Source organism: Papio anubis, chromosome 8 (genome assembly GCF_008728515.1).
Source record: "Papio anubis isolate 15944 chromosome 8, Panubis1.0, whole genome shotgun sequence".
Taxonomy (NCBI): domain Eukaryota; kingdom Metazoa; phylum Chordata; class Mammalia; order Primates; family Cercopithecidae; genus Papio; species Papio anubis.
In genome coordinates, this window is record NC_044983.1 from 139,893,627 (window position 1) to 139,899,626 (window position 6,000).

The 6,000-nt window shown below is 46.0% G+C and overlaps 1 protein-coding gene across 1 annotated transcript in view; it reads right to left on the reverse strand.

Moving 5' to 3' along the window:
- LOC101006668 (zinc finger protein 251) overlaps nt 1-6,000 on the reverse strand; it is a 37,411-nt gene that overhangs the window by 3,422 nt on the left and 27,989 nt on the right. The window lies entirely within an intron of this gene.

A 6,000-nucleotide genomic window follows, 5' to 3' on the forward strand; every position in this document is an offset into this window, starting at 1 on the left:
GGGCCAGGGCCGGGCGCGGTGTCTCACGCCTGTAATCCCAGCACTTTGGGAGGCCGAGGCCGGTGGATCACGAGGTCAGATCGAGATCATCCTGGCTAACACAGTGAAACCCTGTCTCTACTAAAAATACAAAAAAATTAGCTGGGCGTGGTGGCGGTGGCCTGTAATCCCAGCTGCTCAGGAGGCTGAGGCAGGAGAATGGCGTGAATCCGGGAGGCGGAGCTTGCAGTGAGCTGAGATCGCGCCACTGCACTCCAGCCTGGGGGACAGAGTGAGACTCCGTCCCCCCCCCCAAAAAAAAAAATCTGGCTGGATGTGGTGGCTCACAGCTGTAATCCCAGTTGGGGGCCAAGGCAGGAGGACTGCTTGAGGCCAGGAGTTCAAGACCAGCCTGGGCAACATAAGGAGACCCCATCTCTACAAAAGTAAATTTGTTTTTTTAAATTAGCTGGGTGCAGTGATGCACGTCTGTAGTCCCAGCTATTCAGAAGACTGAGGTGTAAGGATTGCTTGAGCCTGGGAGGTCACAGCTGTGGTGCGCCATGATGGTGCCACTGTACTCCACTATGGGCAACAGAATGAGACCCTGTCTAAAGAAAAAAAAATTAAAGAATTTAACTGCTGAGTGCACTGGCTCACACCTGTAATTCCAGCACTTTGGGAGCCTGAGGCCAGGAGTTCGAGACTGCAGTGAGGTAGGGTCACGCCACTGCTCTCCAGCCTGGGTGGCAGAGTGAAACTCTTGTCTTTTTTTAATCCCACCACGGCTAGAGCAAGAAGTATGAGGGGAGAGTGGGGCAAGATGGGGCAGGGTAAAGACACAAGAAGCACTGCAAAGAGGTTGAGAAATTTGGACTTTATGATAAAGGCTTAAAAAAAATGCTGAGCACTGGTAAGAATTAAAGCAACAATCAGCAGGGTGCAGTGGCTCACACCTGTAATCCCAGGCGCCGGAGGCCGAGGGTAGAGTAGTCATGAGGTCAGGATATGAGACCATCCTGGCTAACGCAGTGAAACCCTGTCTCTACTAAAATACACAAAAAAAAATTAGCCAGGCGTGGTGGCAGGCCTGTAGTTCAGCCTTCACTTGGGAGGCTGAGGCAGGAGAATGGCGTCAATCTGGGAGGTAGAGCTTGCAGTGAGCCGAGATCGTGCCACTTCACTCCAGCCTGCGTGACACAGCAAGACTCCGTCTCAAAAAAAAAAAAAAAAAAGAATTAAAGCAACAGTCATGCCATGTACTGTTGGTGGGACTGTAAATAAATGACTTTTTTTTGAGATAGGCTCTTGCTCTGTTGCCCAGGCTGGAGTGCCATGGTGCAACCACAGTTCACTGCAGCCTTGACCTCCCAATCTTCCTGCCTCAGCCTCCCAAGTAGCTGGGACTACAGGCACAAGCCACTGTGCCTGGCCAAAATACAACTTTTTTTAAAAGCTGACAATATGTAGCCAAAAAAATTGATATATCACACACCCTTTGTCCCCCAAACTGCTCCCCTAGGATTTATCCTAAGTGGACTGCCGTATGTACATGGAAATGAGTACAATGATGCTCACTGCATTTTGTAATTGTGGGGAAACAAGGAAGAACCCAAATTTCCAAAAATGGGGTTGTTTAAACCCAGTAAAGACTATTCACATAATGGAATACCATTCTACCACTATTATAATAGAAAGATATATAATTAAATGAAAAGCTTATATTACAAAGTGAAGAATCAGGTTCTAAAATTATATGCACAGCATAAACCAACTTTTATTGAACATATATATGTAAGATAGTTGCTATTTCTTCCTTAACTGTTTAGTACAAGTTGGTGAAGCCATCTGGGCTTGGCATTTTTTCTGAGGAAGGGTTTTAAATTATGAGTCAATTTATTTAGCACTTAAATAATTATGTATTAACCTTTTCTTGTGTCAGTTTTGATAAATTGTATTTTTCTAGGATATTTATACATTTTATCTATTTGGTATAAATGTGCTCAAAATATCTCCCCCCAACCACCACCACCTTTTTTCTTTTTCTTTCTTTCTTTTTTCTTTTTTTTTTTGAGACAGAGTTTCACTCTTGTTGCCCAGACTGGAGTGCAATGGCACGATCTCAGCTCACTGCAACCTCCGCCTTCTGGGTTCAAGCGATTCTCCTGCCTCAGCCTCCTGAGTAGCTGGGATTACAGATGCTCACCACCACGCTCGGCTAATTTTTTGTAATTTTAGTAGAGACGGGGTTTCACCGTGTTGCCTAGGCAGGTTGCAAACTCCTGAGCTCAGGCAATCCACCCGCCTCGGCCTCCCAAAGTGCTGGGATTACAGGCGTGAGCCACCGTGCTTGCTTGTTTCCAGGGTAGAGTACAGTGTTGTGACCATAGCTCACTGCAGCCTTGAACTCCTGGGATCAAGTGCTCTTCCCACTTCAGGCTCCCGGGTAGCTGGGACTACAGGTGTGCACCACCTGTAGTCTGGCTAATTTCTTATTTTTTTGTAGAGACCAGGTCTCACTATGTTGCCAGGCTTGTCCCCAACTCCTGACCTCAAGCAATCCTCCTGCTTCAGCCTCCCAAAGTGATGGGATTACAGGTGTAAGCCACTGCACCCGGCCCAAAATATCTTTTTATTATAGTCTGAAATATCTAGGTGGTGGCTCCTTTTTCATTTTGGTTATTTGTTCATTCTGTTTTATTATTTACATTTTATTATTACATTATTAGTTACATCCAGAAGACAGAAAGAGATGCTACATGCTCCAACAATGTATGTGAGGTTAATTCATCTTTGATACCAAAATTTGACAACAGTATGAGAAAACAAAATTGAAGGCCAATCTCATCCACAGTGATGGATGTAAAATCCCTAAACAAAATATTCAGAAGCTAATCCTGTCATATATGTAACAAGGATAACACATCAACAAGTGGGTTTATTTCAAGAATGCAAAGTTAGGCTGGGCGTGGTGGCTCACACCTATAATCCCAGCACTTTGGGAGGCCCAGGAGGGCAGATCACTTGAGGCCAGGAGTTTGGGACCAACCTGGCCAACATGGTGAAACCCCATTTCTACCAAAAATACAAAAATTAGCTGGGCGTGATGATCCTCACTTGTAGTCCCAACTACTTGGGAGTCTGACACAGGAGAATTGCCTGAACCCAGTGTCAGGCCTCTGAGCCCAAGCTAAGCCATCATATCCCCTGTGACCTGCATGTACACATCCAGATGGCCTGAAGCCACTGAAGATCCACAGAAGTGAAAATAGCCTTAACTGATGACATTCCACCATTGTGATTTGTTTCTGCCCCACCCTAACTGATCAATGTACTTTGTAATCTCCCCCACCCTTAAGAAGGTTCTTTATAATTTTCCCCACCCTTGAGAATGTACTTTGTGACATCCACCCCCCTACCCCCAAAACCTTGCTCTTAACTTCATTGCCTATCCCAAAACCTATAAGAACCAATGATAATCCCACCACCCTTTGCTGACTCCTTTTTCGGACTCAGCCCGCCTGCACCCAGGTGAAATAAACAGCCATGTTGCTCACACAAAGCCTGTTTGGTGATGTCTTCACACGGACATGTGAACACCCAGGAGGCAGAGGTTGCAATGAGCTGTCATGCCACTGCACACCAGCCTGGGCAACAGCGAGGCTCTGTCTCAAGAAAAAAAAAAAAAAAAAAAGAATGCAAAGTTAGTATAATATTAGAAAATCAGGCCGGGCACAGTGGCTCACGTCTGTTATCCCAGCACTTTGGGAGGCACAGGTGGGCAGATGACTTGAGGCCAGAAGTTCAAGACCAGCCTGGCCAGCATGGCGAAACCCCTTCTCTACTAAAAAATATGTAAAAATGAGCCAGGCGTGGTGGCGCGCGCCTGTAGTCCCAGCTACTTGGTAGGCTGAGGCAGGAGAATCACTTGAACCAGGAGGCGGAGGTTGCAGTGAGCCAAGATCGTGCCATTGTACTTCAGCCTGGGTGACACAGTGAGACTCTGTCTCAAAATAATAATAATAATAATAATAATAATAAAAGACTACTAGAAAACAGCCGGGCATGGGCCGAGCGTGGTGACTCACACCTGTAATCCCAGCACTTTGGGAGGCCGAGGAGGGCGGATCACGATGTCAGGAGATCAAGACTATCCTGGCTAACACGGTGAAACCCTGTCTCTACTAAAAATACAAAAAGTTAGCTGGGCGTGGTGGTGGCACCTGTAGTCCCAACTACTTGGAAGGAAGGCTGAGGCAGGAGAATGGCGTGAACCCGGGAGGCAGAGCTTGCAGTGAGCTGAGATCACTCCACTGCACTCCAGCCTGGGCGACAGAGCAAGACTCCATCTCCAAAAAATAAAAAAAATTAAAAACAAATAAAACTTAGCCAGGCATGGTGGTGCACACCTGTAGTCCCCCTTACTCAGGAGGCTGAGGTGGGAGGAAAACCTGAGCCCAGGAATTTGACATTACAGTCAGTTATGATTGTGCCACTGCATTCCAGTATGGGCAACAGAGTGAGACCCTGTCTCTGAAAAAAGCATTTTTTTTAGTGAAAGAACCCAAACATGAAAGACTGTATGCTGCAAAATTCCATTTATAAAAAGTTCAAAACCAAGCAAAACTCAGTGATTATCCCTGGGGCAGTAGTGCCTGGCAGGGACACCACTAGGCTTCTGTAGAGCTGATCATGCTTTGTTTCCTAATCTGTGCTGGTTCTATGGCTGCGTCTGATTTGTGAACATTCAGTAAACAACATAATGTGTGTACGTAGTCCCTAACAAGAGAGCCAGCCTGTCCTTTGAAGCTTTGAAGCCAGGCATTGCCTTCTCTCTAGCTATGAAAGTCCTAGATGGCATCTTCTTGCAATAGAAGGCTGTTTTGTCTACACTGAAAATCTATTATTCAGTGTAGCCACCTTCATCAATCATCTTAGCTAGGTCTTCTGGACAACTTGACACAGCTTCTCCATCAGCAGTGGCTGCTTCACCTTGTGCTTTTGTTATGGAGACTGTTTCTTTCCTTAACCCTCATGGACCAACCTCTGTTAGCTTCAAGGTTTTCTTCTGCAGCTTCCTTACCCCTCTCAGCTTTCACAGAATTGAGAGTTCGGGTCTTGCTCTAGAGGCGATGCTTTGGCTTAAGGGAATGTGTCTGGTTTGATCTTCTATCCAGTCCGTTTCGGGGGACTGAAACTGTCTCCATATCAGCAATAAGGCTGCTGTACTGTCTTGTCATTCCTATGTTCACCAGAATAGCACTCCCAATTTCCTCCAAGAACTTTTCTTTTTATTGTTATTATCTTTTTGAGACAGGGTCTCACTCTGTCACCCAGGCTGGAGTGCAGTGGTGTGATCATAGCTCACTGCAGCCTCAAACTCCTGGGCTCAAGCGATCCTCCCATCTCAGCCTCCTGAGAAGCTGGGACTACAGGCTTGAGCCACCACGCCTGAAGAAGTTTTGCTTTGCATTCACAATTTAGCTAACAGATGCAAAAGGCCTGGGTTTTGGCCTGTCTCAACTTTCACCACGCCTTCCTTACTAAGCTTGATCATTTCTAGCATTTGCAATAAAGTGAGAGGCGTGTGACTCTTCCTTTCATTTGAACGCTTATAGGCCATTGCAGGGTTATTAATTGGCCTAGTTTCAATATTGCTGAGTCTCAGGGAATATGGAGGCCCTAGGAGAGGGAGAGAGGTAGGGAATGGCTGCTCAGTGGGTCAGGACACCCACCATTCATTGATTAAACTCACCATCTCATACAGGCAGAGTTCATGGTGCCTGAAACAATTACAGTAGCAACATTGAAGATCAAAGATCACAGAGCACCATAACAGATATAATAAAAAGGTTTGGAATACTGCAATGATTATCAAAATGTGACACGAAGACAGAAGTGAGTATGTGCTGTTGAAAATGGCACTGACAAGACTCGCTCAACACAAGGTTGTCACAAAACTTCAATTTGTAAAAAATGTTGGCCAGGCGCAGTGGCTCGCACCTGTGGCTCGCACCTGTA